The sequence below is a fragment of the Parus major genome, chromosome 2, assembly GCF_001522545.3.
Source record: "Parus major isolate Abel chromosome 2, Parus_major1.1, whole genome shotgun sequence".
Lineage (NCBI taxonomy): Eukaryota > Metazoa > Chordata > Aves > Passeriformes > Paridae > Parus > Parus major.
This window is the reverse complement of record NC_031769.1, coordinates 7,301,409-7,314,004: the sequence shown is the minus strand read 5'-3', so window position 1 is coordinate 7,314,004 and position 12,596 is coordinate 7,301,409. Positions and strand designations below refer to the sequence as shown.

The 12,596-nt window shown below is 41.0% G+C and overlaps 1 protein-coding gene across 4 annotated transcripts in view; it reads right to left on the bottom strand.

Annotated features, from left to right (window-relative positions):
* Nucleotides 1-12,596, bottom strand: part of DPP6 (dipeptidyl peptidase like 6) — a 539,231-nt gene that overhangs the window by 21,695 nt on the left and 504,940 nt on the right. The window lies entirely within an intron of this gene.

Below are 12,596 nucleotides of genomic sequence, written 5' to 3'. Positions count from 1 at the left end.
TCCAAAGAAGAAAGTGGGAAATGTACCAACTCCAGGGCACAGAGAAGGTAATTAACCACTGTAGCGATAAAATCCGCTGTGAAAAGGAGGTAGAGGAGGAGAATTTGCTTGCAGAGTTTATGAACCTGATAGTGCACCCCTGGAGTTGGAAGTACCAGAGGAGGTAGGAGGGAAAAACTCCAGTTCACAAGGGGCTAACTGACTTCCCAAAGGCCATGGGTGTTTTGTTCTTGAATGCTGCTCCAATCTATGGAATCTGAGCATGCACAACTCACTCTTTTTTCTAGGTTCTGTTCTATTTGAATACCTTAAGTTAACCTCTTTCAATTCAGTTTTAAACCAGGCTTTCTGCAAACTCTGGAAAGAGATGAATCCAAAAGTTAACATTTGTCCCTATTTTTAAAGTGTAAGTTTCTTATTGGATTAGTATATGCTGGTCCCTTCCAATCCAAACCATTCCATGATTCTATGATATTCAAGGAAAAAGGATAATTCCTTCGAACTGCAGCATGAAGGAAAATGCTCTCAGTGCTATTTACACCTCATTAACAGACTGAAAAAAATGCCCATTCCATATTTTCTGTTTATTTCATTAAAATCCTAGTATAAATTTATTTAGATGATCTTAATTCATTCTTTTCCATAAGTAAAATTCTCTTGCATCAAAACAATGATTTCCTAGCTAATTAAGCAATAACTGGTGCTGGATGTTAACTTAAACAATACCACCACCACATAAATACCATTGCTTCACATTATTTGGTTATTAAGCTGTTTTCTTATGAGCTCTCAGGTTTTAATATACCTTTAATGTACTGACTGCATTAATAAAGGGCTTAACAAGTACCATGCAAACAGAAAACAAAAGCCAGCAATAAACCTTACAGCTGGTCCAGCTGGCAAACAAGGTGAAAGAAGCAGTTTTCCTCAGAGGAAGCTTTAAATCTTGCGGGATGGTAACATCTGTACTACCCACTGCAGAATAATGAGTTCATCCAAGGTTGCTCATATAGCTGGAAATAATGCACATGCACCCTGGTCTCGACATGCAGGAGGCTTCTGCCTGATTTGTGAAGCTTCATTATTTGAAGCATCAGAGGAAGCCTGTTGTCACGGTCATTTATATCCTGCGAGTGGAGCTCAGATAAAATTTTATATGTACGGAATGACCAAGCGACAAGAACCTTGGCTGGAAGCAGATGATAGATCACCTTCCTCTGGGCAATTCCAGGCAGCTCTTATTTACAAGCAAGAATCAAAATGCAAACAGGATCAGAACATGTAAAAGCAAAGAACACATAGTGCTTTGCAGAATGGGGCCATTTCAAAGGGGAGAGGAGTTTCACTTTAATTCCTCAATATTTTTTCAGGCACTGAAAACTACAGATATTTTCTATTAATTTTATTGTTAAATATTCATGCATATTAGTATTTTAATTTTTTTTCACCTGTTTTTATGCCACTGAGTATTTATGGGGAGTTTATAACACATTAAAGATGTATAAGAATAGAGTGAAATAGTTTATAATATAAATGAGAGATCTGCTTAAAGGAAGAAAAAATGTTGTGGAGTATCCACAAAAGTCACCATTTTAATTAATCTCAGACTATAGAAATAACTAAAGCCATCATTTTAATTAATCTCAACCTATAGTCACAACTGTGCTCTTAACAGGAGATGGAAAAGAAGTTCTCACCCAACTTCTAAGCCAAGAATATCATCCTCTGTTTTCCTGCAGGAAAAGCTCTGGTGGTACCTTCTGTTTGTGCAGAAGGGGGTTTTCATGCCAGCCTGCTGTTTGGCAGTTGTACAGCACATGAGGGAGCGAGAATGAACATCCCCCACCCTGCCTTCACCCACGGGATTTGTGACCCATGAACTGCGCACAAAGGACTCGACTAGCGAGAGCCAACCTCGGCTGTTAAGTAAGAAAAGGAGTCAAGTGAATGCAAATGTGAATTATATAGTAATTATAATATAAATAGGGCCCAGAGATTAGGTCTGTGCATGCTTTCAAACAGCAGAAACTAATTTAGGCTTCGTAAGCCTCAGGAAAAGTTCCAAAAGGTCACGGTTTGCCTGGAAGCGCTAATTACAGCTTCCCGCTACCGCGTACGCGAGAAGCTGAGGTTGTGGTAATCATCCTTGTGTGGGAAACCATTCTGGTCACAACAGATAACACTCACCCAGTGCCCTGGGATGTGAGCAAGCCCTGGGAATGCCTCCCAGGCCCCAGCACGCTGCCGTGCCCCTTCAGCATCCCGCTGGGTGGGAACCTGCAGGCACATGGCTGGGGCTGGCTCCTGCAGGCCCTGCACACATTGCAGGACATTCAGCTGTGCTGGAACATTCTCTCTGTGTTTCTGATCCATCCTTGGTTCTGCTGGACAGGTATTTTGGGTATCTTGGCCAGGATACCTGGCCTGTGTGGCTGCACAAGGATAGAGCCTCTTGGGGATTGCCCACCCTGCTTGACCTAGACAGACCCTGCTGTGTTCAGACCCCCAGAGCACACAACTGACAGATATTGGCTTTCTGCCCCTTGCTGTTGACACAGAACCCAGCCAAGGACAGCTCAGATGGTTCAGAAAACCCAAACCCCCAAGACCTGGACATCGAGAACCAAGTAGCAAAAATTTATATAGAAGTATATTATAGCACTTGGTGGGATTTAAAAGAAAAATTACATCTGGGTGAACTGCTGAAAACCATATTTTATTTTTGAATGATAATGAATATGATACCATTCTACTCTGGAGTGCAGCAGCAATAGGCTACAGTCATTAGGTGGCCCATAAGAAACTTCCAAATGATGCTTGGGGTGGTCCTGTTCAGGGACAGGGGTTGACTTTGATGATCCTTGTGGGTCCCTTCCTGAGTTGGATTCTGTGTTTATATGATGATGAAATCCCCACTGAGGTTCCCTAAGGCTTTGAATTTAGAATTGTCCATTCCCATCCTCACCTCAGCCACTTGTTCCCATGCCAGCATATCCCACTGCCTTGCAAGATCAGAAATTTTTGTAAAATTGTCCAGTAAAGCAGGAGAACAGCTTCTAGAACTTCTGATTCCATCATAGAGAGAGAAAAAAAAATATTTAATTTTCATTCAGCTCAGTTCCTGGGCCCAGCTCAGAGCAAGCCTGCTTGTGGCACAGGCAGCAGATTGGTGAAAAAGGCCCCGAGGTGGACAGAGAATGGATCTGCACTGACTTTGTCTTCCAGTCCTTGTGGACAGGCAGTGCTGTGCTCCTCTGAGATGTACTGAGGAAAAATACAATAAGGAGCTTGACAGGGGGTTGCATTTCACAGAAAGGTAAGGGGGGGCCCAGGGAAGCTCAACTTGTAGGGGCAGCAGAAACAACCTTCCCCTGAGTTTCCTCCTCCCAGTCAGCACCTGGCAGTTATTGCTTATGGATCAGCAGTAAAGAAAGTATTTAAAGGGGGCTCTCAGCCTTGCCTGAAGTCTTCAGAGCTACTGGTGTGCCTGCATGGAGCTGTAGCTTCCAGCTGGTGCATTTCCCAGTAATAAAATCCAGGTATCAGCATTTCACATTTGCTTAAACTGAGGTGTGCCTACTGCACTTTTATACCCATAGGCTCTTGACTTGGTTAATAAAACCCGTTTTCAGTGCTAATAATTATTTCAGCATCCAATTAAGTCTCTTTAGTTCTCAACTACTTAATTTATCATGATATTTGTCAAAGGTCACTTGCCAAGCTCTGGCCCTCTTAGCAGGACCAGCTGCACTTAGAAAGCATTTACTTGAATTCCAGTAGGAAGTGAGCCTTTCTAAGATGCTTTTCCTTTACCATGATGGGCAATTTTATGACATTTTTGGTTGACACTAAATCCATATGCTTCAGAAATCTTGCCAGGCTTTCTACCTAACTGAATTTATGCAGGGATTATTTGAAGGTATTTCCTCCCTGTGCATCTAATATTGTTTTCAGGCCCTGGAATGAGATATTTGTTCCCACCACCACAAGCTTTCCCTGGTTATCTGCCAGAGATGCTCCAAGTCACCATGGAGTGGTTACCTGGGGAGGTTAAATAGGACCTTCAGCCTCTTCATCCCTCAAAAGCAAGAAAAAGAGTTTCTATTATTTTAATTTGGACATTATGGACAGAAAACTCTCCTAATGAAATATTACCTCAGTAGCATTGGAGAAGCAAATTGCTTCTCTGTTCAAATCCTTCTAAGAAGATCAGTAGTTCCATATCACCCACAAGAAGCAACTAGCACACATACATGTCTGAGGATGCTCCAAGTGAAAAAAGAGGGAAGGTATTTCCCCTTGCAGATGCACTGGATCTCCCAGATCCTGCTACACTCACAGTGCTGTGAAAACACAGCACTGTGAGTGTATCAGGACCACATAATGATGTGCTTTAAGCCAAAACGGGTTGTTACATTTTTCATAACTGCTTTAGTGCTGCTACAACTCAAAGCCCAATCCCTGGTTCAGGAGATCCCTGCCTGCCTCTAAAGGCACCCAGTGATGCTCTGGGGACACGGGAGGCTGGGCTGGCTGGAGCCCCATCCTGCAACACACAGAGCACTCCTCTGCTGCTGTGGGTGCCTCCAGCTGTGGATGGAGGGATTTAGGAGCACCCAGCACCTGGGAGGACTGGCCCTGCACTTATTAAGGCCCGTGGTGTAATTACAGGCTCGTTATTGGATTGCTGTTGATTGGATTGAGATGAGGCACCAGCGGAGCTGCAAACGTCTGAAGCCATGCCTGGTTAACTCCTCACTCCAGCACCATTTCATCACTTCACATGCTGGCTCTGCCACAGGAGTGCTCTCCTGCATACTAAGGGCTGGGTTCCTGTGCTAGGAAGGTTTCTCTGCAGTGAATAGACTGAAGATTCACTGAAGCTTTCAAAACTGTTCTGGAAATTTATCCGTCTAGGAGCCTCTGTGCCCCCTATTGTCACTGCACAGCTGAGCAGTGCAGTCAGTAATGGACTTTATTTTCACAACACCTTTAGGAAGCTGGAATTACAAGATCTGCTTCAGTTCCCTAAAGGAGCTCGTGACAGCAGAAAAAAAAACCAAATCCATGTGTCCTAACCAGCATTTGGACAGCTGGTTTTAGGACTTAGGACAATGTTACCAAATGTGTCTTTGAATTCTCCATGTTTGGATGTTGGCCAACAAATTAAAGCAACTGTTGTAAAAACCACCTGTTTGTAAGTATTTGTATCAATGTTATCCACACCCAACTCAAGATTTAGGGAATCCAACAGTACTGTACAAAAACCATGATTACTTTGTAACGGAAAGGGGAACAAAGAAAGCAATGCACCTGCTTTTTGCAGATATATTTGCCTAAATGTGGAGCTGTTTTACAGTTCATAAATAGCCCAGTATATTCAGGGAAGACCTGTGTATTTCCATTATGGCTTGTACTGATGTTTACCTGAGCATAACAACTGCTAATTACAATCTGCTTCCAGGAATGTTATTGATGAGACTGTGACACACAACATTTCTACGTGATAGTTAAGGCAATACATGGGCAGTGTAGAGAGGTTTAAAACACTGCTTTATAAACTTGTGCTTTGTGAATCACTGATTTACATCTGCTTGTCCATGGTTAGTAAAAATATCCTCATCTCTGGGTTTTCCATTGCTTTCCTGGGATGGTAGGTCTGGCCCAAATGGCACAGGTTAAAAGGTCTGATTAAATGAAGGAACTGAGGAAGATGTAGAAAGAGGTTCATTATTCTCCTGCCTGAAGGCATGAACCAGCCTCTTATTGCAGGAGCTGGGCAGACACATCCCTGATGGGTACATTATTGCAAAAATCCTGAAGAGGGTTAATTATCCACCATCCACTATGAGACAGGCTGCAGAAGGAGTCATATTTCTGGTCTGTTCCAGGAGTCACTGCTGCTTTTCCTTGCAGCACTGTCTTGCAATATGAGGAAGGAAATGGGGGTCATGATACTTGACTCCAGATGTGTCCATAGGCAAGTCACTAATTCTCGCTGTACCTCTGCTCCCACTTGGTAAGAACATGAAAATGATCATCTGGAGAAAGGTGGCAAAAGGATTTTCATACCTCTCCATATTTCAAATTAAAAACTTAGGCCAGTATTTATTTTCCCAGCAATAAAATTTCTACTCCTTCTTCCTGTGTCCTGATAAATATCAGTAAAGGATTTTCCTGTGATACTAAATAATGTTAAGCTCTTTCTGTTGAAGGAGACATAAATGTAAGAATTGCTGCCAAAAATATCTCTGTGACATGGCCCCCTGATTTTGATGGAGAAACTAAAGAAAAATGTGATTTGATTCATTCAAAGTGAAAGACAAATGTCATGAACTTCTGTTCTGAGGCAGAAAGGATTCAGATATTTTTATTCACAACTTAAATCTTTATGAGTAGAACCCCTGGTTTTTTTTTTTTTTTTTGATGAATGTTACATTCAAAATTTTCACAAGAGTGGGATTTTAAGCAATTTTCATGGGAAAAAAATTCTCCAAAGCCACATACAAGAAGTGTAGATGAAACAGATTGAATCCATAAGTAGATGGCCAAAACAAAGCAAAATACTATTTTGTTAGTCAAATTCATGAAAAAATCCATGTGATTTATTTACTTTAATTTAGCTTTTCTATGGTACATGTTCATGTTTGTCTAAATCAGTTGGTAATCCCATAAGACAATCAGATACTAGGAGATTTTCCAAAATGTGTATCTCCTCAAAAAAGGTCAACATCTTTATGTACTAATGACACAAAGTATAGCCATAATACTAAAAACATTGCTCAGAATTTTATGTTTGCTGACATTAAGGAAAAAAAAACTTAAATCCTGGGGTTTAAATTTTGAGCTGAGCTATGGCAGTGATGCTGGATGCTGGAAGTTGCTGCTTCAAAGGTTTTTCCCACCCACCCAGCTGCTGGCTGAGCTTATGTCACACTGTTCATGGGATATGCAGCACATGAGGCAGCATTAATGACCCAGTTTTCCCACTTTTCTGACCACCTCCAGCCTCCATTAAAAGTTCCCTTGCCCAGGAGTGCTGGTCTGTGATTTTTAGTAAAATATCCTTCCCATGTTATTAAAAGGAAGTGGGAGAAACACCAGTGAGTGATCAGTGACTGGGTGTATGGAGATGGCACTGATCAAGGACATGAGCTTGGGTTTGGATCCTGGTCACAAGCAGCACAAATCCTTCTCCTAAGGCATCATAAAACACTGATTTCACTCAATGGCTTTCATGACTTGGACTCATCCACACTAAACATTTCTCTGTCTATGGTAAACTCCAGAAGCAGCAAATATTTCATTTCTGTCATCTGTGTGGGCAGAAACTTGTGTTGTGTCCACATCAAGGATTCCAAACCAGGGGTTTGCACCTCCCCAGAGTGGAAGGCTGAACCTTGTGAAATTGTGCTCTGGGCTCTATGGTGTTAAAATGTGTTTAAAAGCAAACTGAGGATAACCTGCCACAAAGCAGAGCCAGATCATTTGATGAAACTTGGTAATGAAAATCTTTACTGACCCCAGCAAAATTCAGGAAAATAAAACAAATGTGGAATAACAAAAGGACTTAATAAGGCTCAGCATAAACCTATTAAGCGAAAACAGCAAGTGATGCTCCTAAGTGCTCCCATCTCCAGATGGTGTTTCCAAGTTTCACCAACAGGGAGGAAAGAAGATAATCAAACTCTCAAGAAACAGTTTAAGGAACTGAGAAGCTGAGAAGTTTATAGCTACCTGCTGTCTCTATAAAGAAAAAACTTGCAGCACTTGTCTTGAAAACTCATAAAATCACAGACGGAAAGAATGAATGTCCAATGGCATGAGAAACTTGACTCAGATCATCACTAATTTGGTTGTGCTGCTCCTTCATTAGTATGAATCACTCTCAAAGGGGATCCTTAAATCACAAAGTTTTTTTCTAATCACTGCTTTTTACCACTTGTTATCTGTGAATGGGGCAGAAAGACGATTTTGTCTGGCAGAACGTAAGAGCAATAAATCCTGTTTTTAAAGATTTCCCAGGCCTGTAGGCACTCCTCAGTGCCTCAGGGCCAGCAGTGCACTTACAGAGTTGTTGTCATCACTGGCTCAGAGGACACACATGGGGAAAAGCAGATATACCCAGATAAATTCCTTTTGTACTTGTTCTTTGGGTATTTCTTCAAGCACAGCCCAGTTACAACATAATGTTTTGCTCCACAGCTTCAGAGCTGCCTGCTAGGAAAGGCAGAAATGGCTTCATTTCTGTTACCTGTCATTACTGATCTACAGCATCTAGGCTAAGCTACTGAGTCCACAGAGCACACTGAGGACAGTGCCAGAGAGGAGCCAAATCAGTGACAATATTTTAACGTTTTTCTTACAAGAATCTGTTTTCTCCAAAGAGAGAGACAGCTTTAAAGTCATCTGGCCTGCACAAGACTGATGATAAAGGCTGCCAGTCAGCCACAGCCACAGCTTCCAGCAGAGATAATCTTCAAATAGACAGGATAAACAATGGTGGTTTTATGGCATTTTGGAACGAAACAATCTTACTGTATCTGGAAGAGGAGGAAGGGCTATAAAAGAAGATAGTTCCCTGTTCAGTTACCCTGCTGTCCCTCCTCAAAGTGAAAGCTGTTTATTCCCTAATTGGTCCCAGAATGAAGAATAACACAGTGTAGAGGCCAAGGCACTTCTCTCTCACCAGCAGCCATGCCAAGCACGAGACAAATCTTCCCTTGTTACAGTACTCTCACCTCCAATTTTCTTCGTGACATCACTAAAAATGATTAATTCCTTCTTGACAATGCATGATTATGGTTTATGATTATGATTATTTGAATTAGCATGCTGTGGGCATCCCATGAACAACACTGCCCTCCCCTCATCGTTTCATTGTGTATTAAATGTCATTAATTGCAGAGATGGATGCACAGGTCAGGGGCTTCCCCTCTGTTCCTCTTGCCTCAGAGCCAAAAGCCATTAACCCTTGGTGGGAAAAAAAATCACACCTTCCTAGGGCCAGGATGAGCTTAGGGATGAGGTCAGTTGATGGAGAAGGACCAACTTAAGTGAAGGATGCTACAATACCATGGTCTGCAACATCAGGGACTTGAACTCCGGATTCCAGGAAGAATTTTCCAGTTCTGTGAGTCCAACTGAAACTCTCTGTGATTTCACAGGTTTTTTTATGGGAGTGAAGACACTGCAGCCAAAGCAGCTGGGTGTCAGAGTACCAATTACCCTGTGACAGAAAGGGCTGCTTTCCTTGCCTTCCCCGTGAAGAGCCTCATTAGGAGTTGAGTTTTAATGGTGCTGGCAGGTTACACTGGGGAGAGACAGGAGTCACTGAAGACAAAGTGAACTATATACTATAAATATGCTCTGTATATCATTTATATATATCTGTATGTATCCATATACAGAGGAAATACTAAAACACTGCCCAGTTGACTACAGTGGTAGTAATTGATAGGACTTCATCCTTCAGAGAAGGATCTATCAACTAAAAACGGGCTTTAGTGCTTTATTGGTTTGTGCCATTCATTTGTGCCTTGCAACCTATGTGTGACTAAATTGCTTCCCATAGCCAAAAATCACAATTTCCTATCATTTTCTCAATGAAATTGAAATTTACATCCCATTTCAGATGAGAAAAATCCATCCTCAATTAAATTTATGTATAAAATAGCAAACCACTTTCAACCAGATTTTATTTCTGTTTATCTTGGAGGTGCCTGTACTGCTTTATGAGAAGAGGCAGAAGTGTAAACCCATATTTTATGGTGAAAATGACAGTAGAAGTGACCTTGGTCAAGCAGATATTGCTTTTTCAACCATGTCTAGAGGAGATAATCTAACAGCAGTCTGCAAAGCATCATGTTTCCTTAGATCCTACTACAGTAATTCAATCATGAGCATATAAAATTAGATGAAAAATAAGGTAACTAGCCTTCTGGGACTGACTGATTGCAATAAATATTGCCTCCTGACAGTAAGCATTACACTGTCCTCTTTCAAGAGAGGTTACCTCCTACTACAGCAGCTGCTCTCATTCCAGCCTGTGCCAGGTAGCAGTGCTGCTAAATGTATTCTGCAGGACACCAAACAATCTTTTAAGAAATTATATGTTGCCTTTAAAGTACCAAAAGAGAGAGTAGAAAACTTCCAGCTCTTGACCTTCAGGATCAAATGAGTGATGCCAGATCTTTCTTGGGTTTTTGGGTTTTTTTTAGGATAGATATTTTCCCTTTCCCTTGCCTTTCATTTAAGTATCATGAAGTATTTCATAAGCACTGATTGATTTCTCCAATCTTACCAACCTTGCCATCCACTGTAGAGAAGTTCAGCTCAGACAGTCATGTCTATGGCTCTAAACTCAATGAAATTTGCAACAGCAGGTCACAAAGGAAGGGACAGAGTGAAACTGAGGTACAGTGGAGGTTATTCTCTGCCAGTACAGAAATTGTTTTCAAGCCATAAATATTTGCCCATGTGTTTGTCCTATGGACAGTTGAGAAAATACAATTTTTTAAGCTATTGCAGGCTTCATTACAGTAAAATCACTTAATTTAGCTACCTGAAAAGATACATATGAGGCTGGCATAGAGTACACCAGTGATCACTGTGAACACACATTTTCATGTCACAGTCCCAGAGCAGACAGCAAGACCTTAGCTCTGGGTGCTTTTATACATATTGATGAATTTTATACATATTATGGAGATTTATGTATTCCATACATATTTAGATACAAATTTATGTATGTTGGACATATTATGGAGAAGAAAGCACTAAACAGCTACAGGTACTGACACTGTCTGGTCTGGAACATTGGCTCCAGCTGTGGGGAATTTTTGGGGGGAAGCAAAGATGGGAACTCCTGGCAGAAGCCCTTGGGGAGCAGACATTGTAAGACAAACCCTTGTTCACCCTGGTGGGCTTGCTCAGTCTGGCTGATCAACTGCAGGATCTGCAAGGTCCCTTGATATATCCTCATTCAAGGAGCTTTTCCTTTTGTGTGTTATACTTAACACATTATTATAAGAATTTATTCATTCTTATTATTATGAATAAATAAGATTTTCTGTTAATCTAAACTCTACTAGAGCATGAATGTTTGTGAGCAATAACCCAGCACCCTGAGGAGCTGAGGCATGGCCAAGCTGTAGTCTGAGGAGCTGTGGAAAAGGAATTGTCCCCTTAGTGGATCCAGGTGATTCTCCATGAAACCTCAACACCTGTTTATCTGACCAAAGTCTGACAGGATGACATTTTTATCCAGCAATCTGTATTTCATCCAGAACAGAGTTTTCCACTGTCCTGCCTCACATCAGCTGCAACAGGAACCAAAAGGAGCTGTCCCTGCTGCAAGTGCACCCCTAGCACACATCTGAAGTTAGATGGATCCTAGAGAAAAAAATGCCAAAAAGAAACGTGGTTCCTGAAAAGTGCTTGAAAGTAAATAGGGTGAAAGACCTCTCAGTCATGTAAATAACGAATAACTCCACCAAATGAAATGTTTTTATAAAATCAGTGAAAATGGAAATTCTACAAAGATTTCTCTATTTTCTCATGTATGCATATTCTTTCCAAAGGCATCTGAATGCAGACACTGAGATGAGCTCCACAGGTGCAGCTGTGCTGTGTCTGTGCTACAGTGAAATTTGAGAATTTAGTCCTGAATAATGAAAATTCAGATATATTCAGCAGATGTAAATATATCTAACCCTAATGGCCTTATAATTGAGTTATTGTTTGCAGCAGCTGAGAATCAGACCCATAGTTTATTATGCAAAATTATATTCTTGTGTACTGGAATAATGTACACACAAATAAAACTCATTAATCTCTTCAGGTATCACTGCAGGTTTTTGTGGATGAGATATAACTTAATCAAAACCAAATCACCTCATAACTGTTGATAAGGCCCTTTATAAAACTTAATCTTGTTATTCACAAATGCTTCTAACTGCAGTAAAACAATTATCTTGGTGCAAAGGAAATGGATGCTGTCTCTGGTAGCTCCTGACAGCTGTTCTTGAAATGACAGCAAGAAGAAAAACAAACAAGGTTTTTCATTTAAAGGAACTTTGTAAACATAGTATTTACTACAGAACTGAATGTTTATTGCCAAATGACACTTCTTTGCATTTGTCTGCCATACCTATAAATTCAGATTTACAGGTAAGTCCATTAAGTTAATTAATCCATTAAAATAATTAGTTTATTGCCCTGTTAATTCTATTTTTCTGTACTGTTTTGCCAGATTTTTTTTTTTTTAAATAACTCTAAATGCCTGACACGCAGCCTATCATTCCCTTCCAGGGGAAAAACATGATTTTACAATTGTCCTAGTCCAGGTATTTTATTTTATACTATGGTAACCATTCTGCTTCTCCATTTTATTTTGATTATTTCCCATTTTACCATCTGAAATATTCTGTCCTTACCCTTGGTGTTCACCACAAACAGTTAGTGGCAGCAGTGGGTACTTGGCAGTCAGAGAAGGGGCAGCCCCTGCATCTGCACAGAGACTCCTGATGTCCCCCTGCCATGGGCACCACTGTCCCAGCTTGCTCAGAGCCCCATCCAACCTGGCCTTGAACACT